Here is a 15,977-nt window from a genome sequence, read left to right as displayed (position 1 = left end):
GGCAAACAATAGAGGACACCCTGTGCCCATCTCTGGCCTCCACCCACACAGACACTCACCCTCGCAAAGGAGAGAAAAGAGAATGCTGCCACGTTGGGTTCCTCAGCCCTGTTTCCACTTACATACAATTCACAGCAAGCTGGAGGGCGCCTTTCAGGCGAGGGAGGAGGCCTTCCCACCAGGTGGCCAGGTGACACATCCATCGAGGCACACAGAGAAGGAGGCCTCATCTGAGGCCTGTAAAGAGCTCTTTAGCTCAGAGCTTCCGAGCCCTCTGGGTGGTGGTGCACGCCTGTAATCCCAGCACCCGGGCAGGCAGAGGCAGGCAGATCGCTGTGAGTTCGTAGGCCAGCCTGGTCTACAAAGTGAGTCCGGGACAGCCAAAGCTACACAGAGGAACCCTGTCTCAAAACAAAACGAAAACCTCAGAGCTTCCACTCGGATCCCGACACCACCAACCCCTCCCCAGAGATCATCCCCCAAACCAGTCTGCCAGCATCTGTCCTTGTGCCCCTTAGATGGTTCCTGTCAGTGATATGAATCATCTTCTTTGGGAACTAGGTACTCACTTGCTTTTTTTTTTTTTTTTTTTTTGAGTGAAGGATAGAACTGGTGAGGAAGGAGCAAGCCTGTGGGATGGTGGTCATGGTAATAAAGGCTGGAGCTTGAGAAGGAATTTCTCAACAGGGAGGGACATGGATGGGGGTGTCAATATATTGCAGATAAGACTTGGAGAATATTTTCAGTGGACTGATGAATCCATGTGTCACACACACACACACACACACAACACATACCCTCCCTCAAGCCTCTCACCCTCACCAGAAGGAGAGTGAGCCCATGGCTATTTGTTTCAGAGGAAAGGTTAAAAATGGCCATGGTTCCCTAGACTGCATTCCTAGAAAAGCCTAAAGGTCAGGGGCTGGTCCTGGCAACTGTTCCGCAAAAGAACGACCTGCCTGGCTTCAGAACAACAAGTGCTCCCAACACCCCCGTCCCCCGGGGCCCAGCTTCCCCACCCACCAGCAGCCACCCCTGGGGGAGGGGGGAGACACAGATGAGGGCCCTGACAATAGAAGTCCAGCTAGAGCTGCGACCTCAGAAATGAGAGGACGTACATGGCCCCCAGGCTCCTCCCTCTGGTTTGTATGTGACCTGGTCACACTTCCCTGCTGACGTCAGGCTCATCCCCTCCCGTGCGCAGTTTAGAACTGGCTGTTACCGCCAAGCACCGTGCCACACACCTCTAATCACAGCATTCAGGGAGGCAGAGGCAGGCAGATATCTCTGTGAGTTCCAGGCCAGTCTGGTCCACAAAGCGGGTCCAGGACAGCCAAGGCCACACAGAGAAACCCTGTCTCGAAAAACCAAAAAGAAAAGACAATGGCTATAACCGTATTCTGTCTATTGTCCACTAATCCCACGGAGTTCACTGGCCAGGATTTGTGCCGCTGTAACACCCCACACACAGCGTTTCACACACACACACACACACACCAGTTTTCATCTCTTGGCATGACCCATGGGTAGTACATCCTAAGGTCGGATACCCTGGACCCCTATCAAGAGGGCAGGTGAGGAGACTTCTCACTCTGTGTCACAGCGTGCCTGGGACAGAACACGTTATACTTGCCCTAAGTAAATAGCTGCCATTGTGCATGACAGCCCCTACGGCTGTCACCTCTGTCTCCCACCTACCCTGCTCCTCACACCCTGGCCGCACAGAGTCTCTGCGACTAGGGTGCTGTTGGCTACCTCCGAGCTGGAAAGTCGGGGTCTGGGGATGAAAACGATGAGCATTCATGCCTGCTCTGCCCACAGCCTCTTTCCCAATCACTCTGTTTCCCACCAGTGTCTCCCCCGGCACCCCCACCCCAGCAGAGCCAGCCCTCTGCACACTGAAAGAGCTGCAGAATTTTCTTGTGGAAGGGATAGTAGGAGTTACAGGGCCTGGGGAGGGATGGGAGGCTTTGAGGAGGCGAGGAGGTGGGCTGACATTTGCTGAGTGTCCCTTCTAGGCAGCCACCTCCCACTGAAGTCTTACTGTAAGTGAGGAAACCAAAGGCTGGAGAGGGTAATAAAGCCAACTTTATTTATACTATGTATTACCTACTTTGTACTATGTATTCAAACCTTACCTTATTGGATTCTCTCAGCACTCCTACCAGAGGCCCATTTTACAGATGGGAAAGTAAAGCTCAGAGAGGGGAAGTGCCAAAGCCATAAAGCAATAAAAACCGCTAAAGGATTTCAGCCCGTTCTAGCTGGCCTCCAAAAGGCCTTGCTTCTGCCTCCTTTGCTGCAGCACTTAGGCAAACAGCTGCTTGTTCTTATCAAATACTTCTGGAGCTAGGTGCTAGGCATTTGTGCTAGGTGCACACAGCCTCTCTCAAAGGATGCTGGATTCAGACTACTGCCCTGAGAGGAGACACAGTCAGATAAGGGAGAGTACCACCTTCAGGGGGCAACACAGCAGTGCTGCTGCTGCAGGCCAGCGACTCCTTCTCCCCTCTGGGACCTGCTTCTTACACACGCCTGCCTCCTCAGGCATCCTGGCTCTGCCACGGAGTCACTGGGCAACATGGACAAGTCACCTCCACCAGCCCCTGCCAGTTCTGAGGTGCAATGGGTACACTGACTGGGTGGGGGTAGGGTCTGTGGCCCCGGGGCACATCTCTGGGCATGTTGATGCCTGGAAGGGCTGCAAAGCGAATGGGTGAGGGGCTGAGGAAGCTACTCCACCCCCAGCTGTGGTTTCTGGTGGGGCCACTGGTGGCAGCAGGTGGAGGGAAGTATTTGTCACCCTTCCAACAAAGGCGATCAAACAAAAGCCTCCTGGGGCATTATGGGAACAGCAGTAAAGGCGCCAAAAATAAAACACACCTTTCCTTTGATAGGTACTGGTAGCTGCCTTGGGGGTTGTGAGAAAAGTGTTCAGATTTCGTGCCTCAGTTCATGCACATACAACACATACAACACACACACACACACACACATACACCAGCAGATCAGCCTCCTATAAGCGACTCATAAGTAGGCACTCAAAACAATCACACAAGAAACACCACTGCACAGATCACACAAATCAGTCATACATGAATCATATAACCGCACACAAAAACATACAAGGAGGGCACTCGATTAGCGTCGTGAGCCAGGACACACATCACACGGGCCGTGTGTGTCATATGGCTTGTCCTCTCCAGTTTGAAACGTTCAGTAGTTTTAAATAACTTTTTAAGTTTCTATTTTCTTTTATGTATATTTGTGTTTTGCCCGCGTGCATGTCTGTGTACCCTGATGTTCATGAAGGCCGGAAGATCAGGTCTCCTGGAACTGGAGTTACAGACAGTTGTGAGCTGCCATGTGAGTACTGGGAATCAAACTTGAGTTCCCCAAAAGAGCAACCAGTGCACTTACCACTGAGCCACTTCTCCAGCCCCAAAGTTGCCAGTATCTTTTAAACAAGGAGGTGAACATGGATATTTTGTCCTTTAATTTACAAAGCCAAACTTACTAGTATCCATGTGTAAGTATTCATGTGTGCTGTATGCTTTAAAAAAAAACTATTACAAGGGCTGTAGAGACGGCTCAACGGTTAAGAGCACTGTCTGCTCTTCCAGAGGTCCTGAGTTCAATTCCCAGCAACTACATGGTGGCTCACAACCATCTATAGTGAGATCTAGCACCCTCTGCTGGTGTGAAGTTGTACATGCAGTCAGAACATTGTATACATAATAAATAAATCTTTTAAAAAAATCATACAAACACTGATAGGCAAAAATGCATAGAGTGCACACACAGATAGGAACAAACACACGGAACACACACATACACACACACACACACACACACACACACACACTGGTACTGCAGGGCCTCACCCCACCCCACCCCACCCCCGTGTGCACACACTCAGGCACAACTGTTCCCAAGAAGGGACACTGACACCCGCTAGCAGGGCTGAGATGCAGAGCTCAGCTGATCAGATTGACTTAGCCCTAGAGACAACAGATTGGGGCATGGGGAGGGCAAGGAAAGAAAGGGGTTAATCTCCTCCACTGTATCCTCAACTGTTCCAGCTGGCCTCTCTTGTGGACTGTGGGCTCACCCACCAACCCTGCAGCAGAGATGAAGGAAAAGGAGAGCTTGAGGGGGTGAAGGAAGTCTTGGGAGAAGAGGTTGGGTGCAAAGGGAAAGTGATAACCAAAAAAAGCAGGCAGGGTGAGAGCAGACGCACTCGGTGACCTGGCCTGAGTCACACAGCTCTGTAAGGGCCCAGGGAGTCTTGAACCCACACAAGTCAAAGCTCCTGTTCTCTCTCGAGTGAACACTCAATCCTTTTTCCAGGAGGTAGGGGAAAGGCACAACCCACCCGCCCACTCCCGCCTGCCTTACTCGCTAGGTGGCCTTGGATACACCGCTGAATTCGCCTGGCCTCAATCTCTGTCTCCATGGAATGAGAAAACACTGTCTACATTGCAGGGTTCTGTGGTGTGTGTGGACGTTGTGGCCTCGTCTCCTGGGCTCGCCCAGCATTCAGCAGTTTGCCTTCTTGCTGCTCTTGCAATCTGATTCTTGCTTCACCAACTCCAGACCCCCTCATTAACAGCAGCCCTTCAGAACGTGTTTATTTCTCATCTTCTCCCCTCACTTCCCAGCCAGAGGCGAGCAAGGGAGGTAGATGTAGCTCAAGGCCCACCTTCTCTTCAGGGACTTTCAGCGTTCCTCCGTTCCTTTTGATCCCCTAGCTCCGGCCACAAGTCAAACTGGCCCCAAGGCCTCCGAGACGTTTTCTCTTCCTCTGCTCTCCACCCCCAACCCTAATCTTGACTGTAAGAAACAGTTCCAGGCTCTGCCTCTTCCCAGAAGCCCCTCCGTTCTGTTAGGTGATACCAGATGCTCAAGGGGGTGACCCAGAAAAACAACTCAGTTCAGCCCATTGTGATGGAGCTTGTCTGTTCTGTAACCCCCGCCACACTCAGGAGGCTGAGGGAGGAAGATAGAATTCCTAGGCCAGCCTGGGATACAGATCAAGACCCTGTCTCAGAAAAATTCAAACAAAAGGCTGGGGAATGTTGCTCGGTTAGCGGAATGCTTGTGTAGCGTGCGTGAGTTCCACAAAAACGCAGCGTGGCAGTTAAACGCCTGTACTGCAGCTCTCCAGAAATGAAGGCGGGGTGGGGGTGGGGGCCAGAAGCTCAAGATCATTCTTGGCCACATAGTGAGTTCCAAGGCCTAAAGACTGGAGTTAAAAACACTCTCATCGCAATCAGTTGAAGCAAGCAAGCAGGCAAACAGACAAACACAAACTTACAGTCACCCACAGAAGGACAGTAGATCAGCTGAGTGACTGCCAACAGTAAACCTGTAGCGAGAACCAAGCACTAGGCCAAACTGGCAGGCCCCAGGAAACTGAATTCCATCAGAATTCCTCCTACAAGCGGGAGGGCACAGGTCACTCGGACTTCGGCACCGCATCCCTGTTGATTTGCTGGGGGGGGGGGGGGGTAGGGGAACTAGACACTTGAACAAAATGAGCATGACCGGTGAGCATCAGAGGTGGCGCCTGTGTCTTTTCAGACGCACGATCTCCGGGATACCCAGTGGTGACCAGATCCAACCCAGCCCGAGTCCACCCCCACCTACCACCTCACCAGCACAGCTGCTTCCCATTTGAGGGAGGAAGGCGGACAGCAAGCAGGCTGGCTGGAGGCCAGCCAGGGCGGGAGGTCTGGCCACCAGGTGGCCCTTTGACAGGGAGGAGGATGCTGAGAAAGAGCTTTTAGCCTCCAATCTGCATCCTGGCTCTGTCTGTGTATCATCTGTGTGGCCCTGACGAGTGCTTCCTGAGTGTTAGTTTTCCTGTTTGAGGACAGGCGTGCTGCTTCAGGGAATGTACTGGATGAGCAGCGAGGGTAGAACTCTTAGTGACATGGGATGCCATGGAGAAAGTAGGAGAGGATGCTCTGCAAACAAGAGCCAGAAAGAGCCCCTGCCCTCTGGGTAGCTCACTCGGGGCGGCAGTTCGGGGGGGTTGTCTTTGCCCTGTGAGATGTAGAGATCGGCCCTCTTGACACCTGAGGACAGAAGTCGCTGGCTTTGATTACAGAGTGCTCGGGGTTGGGGTGGGGTGGAGTTCCTGTGCTTTGAATATCTCCACAAAGAAGCCACACCGCTGCCTGCCCCATCCGAGCCCCGGGCCTTCCAAGAAGACTGTGGCACACTCAGCAAGCCCAGAACAACTCCTGATTGGTACACAGAGACCACTGATGGTGTACACAGCGTCTGGCACGCTGGAGGTTTAAAAAATAAATATCACTATCGCCTTGTTTAACAGCTGTATAACCTGCACTGTAAAGGCCTACCTTGGCCCAAAGGTCCTTCTATAAGATCTGGTTATGATGGATGAAGGACGGGGGACTCTGTGTGTGTGTGTGGCTGCGCTGGAACAGTCCCAGACAGTAAACCGATGACCTTTACCCTCCAACGTCCACCCCTCCCCTACACACACACACACAACATAGAGTCCAAGGCTCTGACGCAGGGACCTATGCAAATAGATGCTGTTTCCATGGGAACTGAAACCCCAGTTTGTTTTTCCTCCCCAGCGCTCTGTAATTTCCAGCAGGGTCTGTGCAATGTCAGCTAACTACTTTGCTCTGCTCCCTGGGCCGTGTCCAGCACAGGCCACCGAGCTGACCTGTAGAAGTCACGCCTAGACTCACCTCCCAGAAGGAGGTCCTTGGGACCAAGCTCCTGCCTCCTCTGCTGGGGGGCTGCCAGAAATCATCTGTTAGCCATCCAGGGCCTGGGCTGCCAGATGAGACCCTCCCACCTCTTCCTGGAAGTGGGCCCCTGGCCCCCCACTCCTCATCACCCAGCCTTCTAGTCCTCCCTCAGGGAGGTTCAAGGATAGTCTGTGATTTCTGGCTCCGTTGAGGGCTGTGGGGGGAAGAGAGGGTGACCTGCAGGGACATTCTTGGTGGCGGCTGGATGGAGTGAAGGTTCAATCAGATTGGCAGCCTCCACATTCTGGGAAGCAGAATGCAGAGGTAGGAGGGGCTTAAAGGATGGGGCGGGCCCTGGGAGGCGATGTTGTACTTTATAAGAACAAGGTGGAAAGGAAAATGGAGGGGTGCTGGCCCAAACTGTTCACCCTGCCCTCACAGCACTCAGCTTGGACCCAGGAAGCAAGTCCATGCCTCACCCAGTTCTTTGATGACCAGGGACACAATGACACCTGTGACAGACCCAAAAGATCTAGCTTAGGTCACTCTGGTTCAAGGTCCAATATGAGACCACTAGAGACACCTTTGCTGCCACCAAGAACAATGGGTTTGCTCTTCCTTCCATTTCCGAGGTGGTATTCTTCGGGGGAGAGGGAGTCCAAAAGGAGAGTATGAGGCCAGAGTGAGACTTAGGATGCCTTTGAAGTAGCTTTCCACTGTCATCAGCATCGGCCCCACTCAATAACACGCGCCCACCCGTCCCCTCTCTTTCTTGGCCTTTTCGGGTTTTGTGTTGTGGGCAAGGTAAAGACACAAGTGTGAAAGTGCTCGGGGCCGGCCGCTGCTGTTATTACCACAGGGAGAGCCCCGCCCCCATTCGCCAGCACTCTCTCTACTTCCCACCCAGCCTCCAGCTACCACAGAGCAGCCACAGTCCCCATGACTCCACAGCCAGTGACCAGAGGAAGGTTCACGCCCACAGAGGCAGAGAAAAGAAAAGAGAAGCCGTCCAGAGCAAGGTTGGAAGGGACTCAGGGTGGAGCAGCGGCCTCTCCTCAGCTGGGTCGCCATTGCCACTGGTTTCTGGGGTTCCCATAGCCCAAGTGGCTTTGACCCTCAGGCTATAGCAGCCCTAGCCACCTCCCTGCTGCACCTTGAGTCAATGACAACTGTGAAACCACTGACCTGGTTTTCGGAAGAGAGGAAAAGATAGAGAGCACGCATCCACCAGCATGTGGGTGCTACACACCACACACACGATGGAAACTTTCTCCTTGACAGAAACCAAGCCCTCAGAGGGAAGTATCTTAGGTACAAAGATTAATGTTTACCTGCGGTTGGCTAGAGGCACTTCAGGGGCATCCCAGATACCACATGCTCCCCTGCCAAGGGACAATGGCACCACTGCCATCTCTGTCAATGAGATGGGCTCCTGGGCCAAGAAAAGGATTAATAAACTCCTCATCACTACCTAAGGGTCTAAGGAGAGAGAAAGAGAGATGTCCAATGTCTCCCATCCCCAAACTCTCCACATTAAAGTCCCTCCAGCCTCAATAACATCTTGGGGCCAGATCCTGCAATGGAGAAATGATAAGGTATTTACAGTGAGTCCTCAATGGATGGTGACTGATGTTATTATTGACCTCATTACAGATTAGCTGTCTCCCTCCACCGGCCTGCGTATGGTGGAGCAGCAGAGAGTGGATTAACTTATCCCCAACCTACCATGTGCTGAGAGATGCAGTATCGGAATCAGAGGGGACCCCTGAGATCACGGTGAGGGAAGTGTCCTTCCCATAGTCCTCTGCTCCCTCTCCCAGTTACACACAGCAGCAGCAGCAGCAGCCCCCATCATCTGGGAACTTATACACAATGCAAGCCTCAGGTTCCACACACATAGGATCAGAATTTGCATCTTTAATATGACCCCCAGGTCAGACCCAGCCCAATAAGATCGAAACTCACTACTGAGCTCAGCTTGGGCCTGAGTTCCTAAGAACTATGTCCTACCCAAAGAGTTGTCCAGCTATGCCCAAGAGAGACTGTACCCTATTTGATAACAGCCTCCAGCCAAAAGCACCAGAAGTGTCCAGAGGGTCTGATGAGGTAGATGCAATGGAGGTCACCCGTGTTGGAGAACAGCATCCAACAGCTCATCCCATGGACAGAGTGGACCCACGCTGCACCCTGCCTCCCACCACCTGCCCCACAGCACCGATGCTGCATGCCCTTGCCCTAACCCTGGCCCTCGGCTAGTGCCCCACCGTCATTAGTGTTCTAGAGCCACCTGTTTGGGTCCTACACTCTTCGAGAGCCAGCATTCTTGAACTCTCGGCGTTTTGAAGCCAGTGCTGAGAACACTAGAAGACTGAGCACAAGACAGATGTAGCTCAAGGGAATTGAGCCTTTCCGAAAGCAGCTGGCAGAACCTGAAAGTCATTAACAGCCATCAACACCCCTGGGGTGACGATCATTGATTCGTTTATTTCTATTAACATTTGAGTGTGAATTAGCTTCTGGCTCTTTCTAAATTGGCTGGCAGAGTGAGCTGGGCCATTCCTGACTGTTGAGTTTTGATGGAAGACACTAGTCTTAGGGAAAGGAGAAAGCCCAAGCCTGCCAGTTCCCATCCCTCCTCCTACTCCAGCCGGCCAACCTGCTTGTCCCCAATTCAGTGAGGCCCAAAGACAAGGGTTCCAGAAGAGTCTGTCCCCAGGGTGGTCCGTGCTCCAATGGACATCATCTCCAGATTAGAGTTCTGCACTCAGGAGTCAGGTCATCAGTTCCCTCTATTCCTCAATCTCCTGGCCTGGGGTCCAGAGGGATTCTATGAAGCAGGGGAAGGGAGAGGGAAGGCTTCCTCTATATGCCAACAGGTCTCCCATTTCAAACTCTGACTGGAAAGAAAGAGAAGGGAAAGAGGGAGAGAAAAAGGGAGGGAAGGTGAGAGGGAGGGAGAAAGGGAGACAGGGGGAAAGGAGGAACAGAGGGGAGGAAGAAATAGATAAGACACAGAATGGATGCAGGAACAAGGGAGGGAAGGAGAGGAACCGGTGCTTCAGCAGCTCCTGATTTGTGTCTGTCACCATGTTAACTCTGCAACCGTTAACAATTCAGCTCTCAAAATACTGATGACGTTACTCCCATCTGACAGCCAAGGAACCCGAGAGCTGGAAGAAACTGAGGCTGGAAGGAATTAGTACCACACACATCACCCAGTCCATGGGCTGCAGGGCCAGATTTAGAACCAAGATCAGGCTGGAGTGCCACTGGCACCTGCCAAGTCCAGAGACAGGAGGCCAAGAGTCTGTTCAGCCTCCTTCCAAGAACAGCAGAGGAGCCAGGGGGCCCCGACACCCCCTTCTCACATACTTTGGCAAGAAAGCTCTGTCCTACGAGCTCTTGTCGACCCTGGTACCAGGAAAGCCAACAAAAGGAGGGGCGATGGCAAGCTAAGCAGGGCGCACCTGCTGATGACCTGGATTCTTGCCCTTGTCCTGGGGCAGCCTGGGCTTGAGGCCCTCCTCCCAGCTTCCCTTGATATCATGTGCCAAGCACCTCCGTCCCAGTGGCCCACAGCCTCTAGAGGCCTGCTAACTCCTGCCAGGTTGATTGGGTGGCACTCGACGTGCAAACAGGGAGGAATGGCTCAGTCCCTGGGGCCTTACCTGTCCCTCCTGAGGGAAAAGGGGCAGGCGGGAGGTGGAGGAGGGATGACCAGGGAGGTCTGAGAAGGAACGACGCTCCTCCCAGGCAGTACAGGGCCAGGTTTGAAGGATCTAAGTTGCTTCCCCGGAATCGGCCCAGCTGATCACTGTTCCACCCTGCCTCCCACCCATGCCAATCCCAAGTTGAGGGAAACTAGCATTTATCAAATACAGCTGTGGGTAGGCCAAGGCAGTGATCTCATTTTACCATGAGCAGGTGGGGAAACCAAGGTCCAGAAGGTGCCTACTACTGTAGACACCCAGGTCCCAGCCAGTGAAGTGGAGCGAGTCCCCCTCTCCCTGGCTCTCTTCCCACCTTAGCCTGACCCTTTCCCAGGACCACAAGCCTTCAAGTGGAGCTGAACTGCTTCTTGAGACCAGGGCAAAACATTCCCGTTCCAAAGTCCTCTGGCCTCTGTGCAGTTACAGACAGTGACTACACCCAGACCACCTTCGGAACTGCCCTGAGGTCTAAAGGATCTCGTGTCAGCGCAAAGACAGCTGGGAAAAGCCTCCTAAGAAAAAAAAAAAAAGGAGGTCCTGGTACAGTTTATGACCTCACCCCTACCCAGAAGCCTTAAGAAGCTTGCCTGCCGGCCCTGAGTCCTCCACTTGACCTACTGCATCCCAGGGTCTCCTTGACTTCCTTCCTACGTAGCAGCTAAAATCTGCACCAATTCACATCCCCCTTAAGAAGTCCTGAGTCTTCCCTACTTTCCAACTTCTTCTCCCAATTTCTTCCTACCACCCCTAAAGCCATCAGAAACCTACGTCACTCGTCAGAATTGCATGTGTCACAAGCCATTACAAACGTCGCCTCTGCCCCCCACCCCCCGTCAGGTGACTTTTCCCTCCTTTCCTTCCCTACAGGCATGTGCCTTGTTGGTGGTACTTCATGGAGTTTTCGGTTCCAGCCCAGGCTTCCCCCTCTGGAGGTGGCTCCTGTACCCAGAGGGCTGGGGTAGCTGAAAACGAGGCTCTGGCTTTCTGGGGTTCATAGTGTTCCTGAGAAGGATCCTGTCCCTCTCCAAGGCTGGTTAGAGATGCCAGCTCTGTCTCCCGGAATCATGAAAAATCTGGGAACAGTAGGCAAAGCCAAGGAATGTCTCACCCACGGGCTGCTGGAGCCACTTCCTTCCTGGAAGGAGAACAAAGCAGAGAAGGGGAGATAAGGCTTCTCCCTGCGTGCAGGGCTGTAGAGAGCAAGGTGACTGCCTAGGGAGCCCAGAAGTGAAAGATGGGTGGGTACCAGGTCCAGTCAAAGCCCCACGCTCTCCCTCCTCCCTCTCCTCTGCCTGCCTCCATCCCCCTGTCCCCCCAACACACTTCTCGTTCTTCATCTTCACAGTTTCCTCCTCCGTCCCTTGCTTCTCACTCCCATAACCACCCACTCTCCTGGACTGCACGGCATGAAGACCAGGCATGACTCCAGATTTCCATGCCCTTATCTCGACTTCCCAGGCCTTCCTGGTGGGCCCCCAATGCACCCCTCCACCCCTTTCTGCCACAGACTGTCCTGGCCTGCGTTTTCCTGCCTCCTGGCTGGTCGTGGGAGCCGCAGGACTCCCATGACCTGTGTCCTCCCTGGCTGACCGCCGTCTCACCCAGTGGAAATCCTGACCCGGAAGACCCTCCCCCAACTCCTGTACTCCACCCACCCTGAGCAGCCCTAACCCGCAGCCAGAATACATCTCCCACACCCACAGACTCCGTGACCCACCCAGGCCGTGACAGTGTGTTCTGGAAGAAGGTAGCAACAGCAGCAGTAGATAGCTTTGTCTACTGAAGACTCCTACCTCCCTTCACGGCGTCCAGGACTGACACTGGGAACGCAGTGGCCGGCCAGGGGCCATCTCTCCCAAGTCCCCCCCAACACACGCAGCATTAAGATGGAGCCACAGGATTGGTTCTCACGCCTGGGATGTGAGCAGAGGTGTCCCTTCTGAGACAAAGCTGGCATGCCTTCATTCTCTCTCCTCCGTCCACCAGCCTTGACACCCACAGCCGATGGCCATGATCTTGGAAGCCACCCAGTGAAGGTGGCACACTGTCAACAAGCTGGTCCCCGAGAAGTTCCACTGCCTGCCCCGGCATTCCCCTAGAGCAAGATAGGAAAAGAAGCACTCTGCTGTTTCTAAACGATTCGCTATCCTTGGGCCTGTTGGCTATGCCAATTAACCTATCCAGACCAGCACAAATCGCTACCAACCTTGGGAATGCTTCCTGAATGCTAGGAACTGTGTGTGTGTGTGTGTGTGTGTGTGTGTGTGTACAAATGTATATACATATGTTTGTACACACATACAAACATATATATATATATATATGTTTGTATATACATATATATATGTTCATCTGTGTCTGTGTGTGTGTGTACTTGGGTGTGCCTATGTGACTGCATATATGTGTGCATGTGTGTTAGGGCAGAGTACCTTTCTTAACCACTCCCACCTGAGTTTCTGAGACAGGGCCTATCTCTCAACTGACTCAGCTAGACTGACTGGGGCAGCAAGCCCCCAAAATCCTCCATTCTTCCTCCCCAAAGCTGAGGTTACAGGTGCACGGCTTTTTTTTTTTTTTTTTTTTTTAATGTGGGTTCTAACGCTTTCCTATTTCCTCTGTCAGTCCATCCTCATCGTACCTCCACAGGGACCTGAGGCCAGGCAATCGCAAGTTCAAGGACAACCTGGGCTGCAGAGTGAATTGAAGACTAGCCTAGGTAACAGCAAAATTCTGTTTCAAACTCTGAAAGAAAGACAGACAATCAGGCAGACAGAAAGACAATGTTAATGCCCAGTGGTAGACTTTTCACCCATACTGAAAAAAGAAAAGAAAAAAAAAAAAGAGAAAAGTAAGGTCATTTGGCCAGAGTCACCCCGTGAGCAAACTACATTCAGATTGTGACTGAGTTCAGAGTCACCGACAGGCCTTTGGTGCATATCTGACAGCCTTCCCTAGAATACTGTCAACAGAAAGGGCAAGTCAACGCTCTGGTCACACCTTTGCCCTGCAGTACAAGTGTCTGGGCCACATTAAACAGCTTCACTGTAATTGCCTTTCAGTCTCTTTTCTCTGAGAGCTTCCTGAGACCTCTTCAGAGCGGAGGGCCCTTCTCTTCTGCGCAGCCGAATCACCACAGCGGTCCAGGAGCGCATGCATTTTGCTGAACTGGAATTGAGATCTGACAAGCTCAGTGACACCCCCCCCCACACACACACACACCCTTGAATGGCCAAATACACAAGGAGCTGGGTCTACGGAACTCTCGCCACTGTTCAGCCCCTACCCCTCACCCACATGATCATTGTCTCTTGTGGCCTGGGTAGCTGGAGGTTCCCAGCGGGTCAGGGGGCTGGAGGACAGAAATGTACATCCGTGGCTTGCGTGAGCAGGCCAGTCTTTTCCTGCCCAAACCACGCAATCTGGTTTTCATTCCTTCAGGGAAGCGGGCGGAGCGTGACAGGAGGGTGGAAGAAAAAGAATCCCTCGGGCCAAGTGAATAAAAATCAGAAAACATCAAAGTCGATAGAAAATGTGGGTATCTCGGCCAAACCATGAGGCTTAAGCCGGAAGAAGCTCAGAAACGGCCTTGCTTTCTTCTGAAACCTCACGGGTGCTCTTCGTACAAGCCCCACCACGGAGGAGGGGGAGCCCGGGTACCACATGGTCATGGATGGTCTGCAGAGCCTCGGCCGCCAGGCAGCTTGCCTGCAGTCTGCGAGACGCTGGTTTGCAGTGATGTGCTTGGGCTTGGCTGTCTCTCTCAACAGGAACAGTACTCCTGGGTCACGGCTGAGGCACGCAGCAGGCGCCTGATGAATGCCCTTCTGAATGGGCACAAGTGGAGTGTATGACAACGGCCTTGTTCAGCCAATCACATCAGCTCCCCACGATGGGAAGAGTGACGTCAGGTGTACGTGCCCCGGGGCACACGTTAGTACACCATAGCACACGTGGTTCCTAGGTCTGTATACAGGTAAGCAGTCTGTGGACCCCCCCATCCTTCCTTAGCCAGCAAACAGAGTTCACACACGTGTGTGCACACGCACGCACACACACACACACACACACACACACACACACCCCTTTAGCTGAGAGAGGGTGAATGGAAACAGCTGTCCACAAGGGGGCAACCAAAGACTGCCAGACTCGAGATCCCAGCACCAAGATTACTACTAGTTTGCCTCAGAGAGACAACGAGATGCTCAGGGAAAATGTCAAAGAACACGAAGTGGGGGTCCCGAGCGGAAACTCAGCAGAGGGGGAGGCCCACAGGGCTGAGATGGAAACTGAGGCCGAGCTGCTATGTGGCGCAAATAAATCCCTGCACACTGACGACCGTTTATCACGCAGTTCCCATCCCTTGCCCTCTGATAAATAACACTTCATTTAGTCTTCCTGTTGCCTTTTAAATCTTTATGTAGATTTTTTTAAAATTTTACATGTAAGGGTGTTTAGCCTGCACGTGCACCACATCCGTGCCTGGTGCCCTCAGAGGTCACAAGAGGGTGTCAGATCCCCTGAACCTGGAGTTATAGGCTGTTGTGAGCCTTGTGGGTGCTGGGAACCAAACCTGGGTCCTCTGCAAAAACAAGTGCTCTTAATTGCTGATCCAATTCTCCAGCCCCTCCTCTTGTTTGTTTGTTTGTTTGTTTTTAATATATTTAGCTTTATTTCACATGCATGGGTGGTTTGCCTACATGAGATCGTCAGATCTTAATGTTATAATTACGAGCTGCCAGGTGGGTGCTGGGATATGAACCCAGTCCTCTTGAAGAGCAGTCAGTGCCCTTAACCAATAATCCATCTCTCTGGCCCCCCTCCTTTCATATTTGAAGGGGTCAGAATCACTACCGCTTCTGCTTTATAGATGCAAAGGAAAAATAATGTCTCAGACGCCTAACGTAAATTGCACAGGGACACCCAGTGGCAAAGTCACAATTCTAACTCAGAACCAACCTGGAAAGGTGACACTCAGCTATAATTCCAACACTCAGGAGATGGGGGCAGGAGGGTCAGGAGTCAAAGGTCAGTATCAGTTATTAGTTAGTTGAGGCCATGCTGGGACGTAGGACCCTAGCTCGGTAGAAAGAAGAATTCAAACTCAAGACCTGTCCGTTCAAACTGGACACCATTCATTTGGCTCCCCTCCGGCTGGAACTTCCAGAATGCTGGGCAGTGAAACCCCTGTCATCTTCCTCTTGGGTAGTTGTAAAGGACCTAGGAGCTGGTTTTCTGGGTGTGAATAACGCGTTGCCCTGAGACTGACCCCTCACAGTCTGTAAGCCATTGCTATTGAGCTGCAATAGGAGTCGTTAGAAAGCAATAAAGCAATTCCTAGCAAGGGGCATAGGGCTCTTCTCCCCTCTTTGACCCAGTCAGCTCGTTCCTGGGAATGTATCCCAAGGAAACAGCCAGAATGGGAGCCAAGCGCTAATCTGCATAAATACATGCGTGGAAGGCTTTCTTTAAAGGTCAAAAGCTGGGAACCAAAACAGGGAAGTAATTTCAAAAACTGGAGCATCTACACAATGGGCAA

The 15,977-nt window shown here is 52.5% G+C and overlaps 1 long non-coding RNA gene across 1 annotated transcript; it reads right to left on the bottom strand.

The window, feature by feature from the left end:
* Positions 1 to 9,201: 9,201 nt before the first annotated feature.
* LOC129686343 (uncharacterized) lies at positions 9,202 to 14,205 on the bottom strand. The gene is made up of 4 exons (XR_008721599.1): positions 13,439 to 14,205; positions 13,080 to 13,183; positions 12,235 to 12,536; positions 9,202 to 11,576 (listed from the first exon to the last, which is right to left on the bottom strand). It is a non-coding gene; the product is annotated as an uncharacterized LOC129686343 (long non-coding RNA).
* Positions 14,206 to 15,977: the final 1,772 nt, after the last annotated feature.

Source organism: Psammomys obesus, unplaced genomic scaffold, assembly GCF_907164565.1.
Source record: "Psammomys obesus unplaced genomic scaffold, mPsaObe1.curated_primary_1811, whole genome shotgun sequence".
Lineage (NCBI taxonomy): Eukaryota > Metazoa > Chordata > Mammalia > Rodentia > Muridae > Psammomys > Psammomys obesus.
This window is presented reverse-complemented; position numbering and strand designations above follow the sequence as displayed.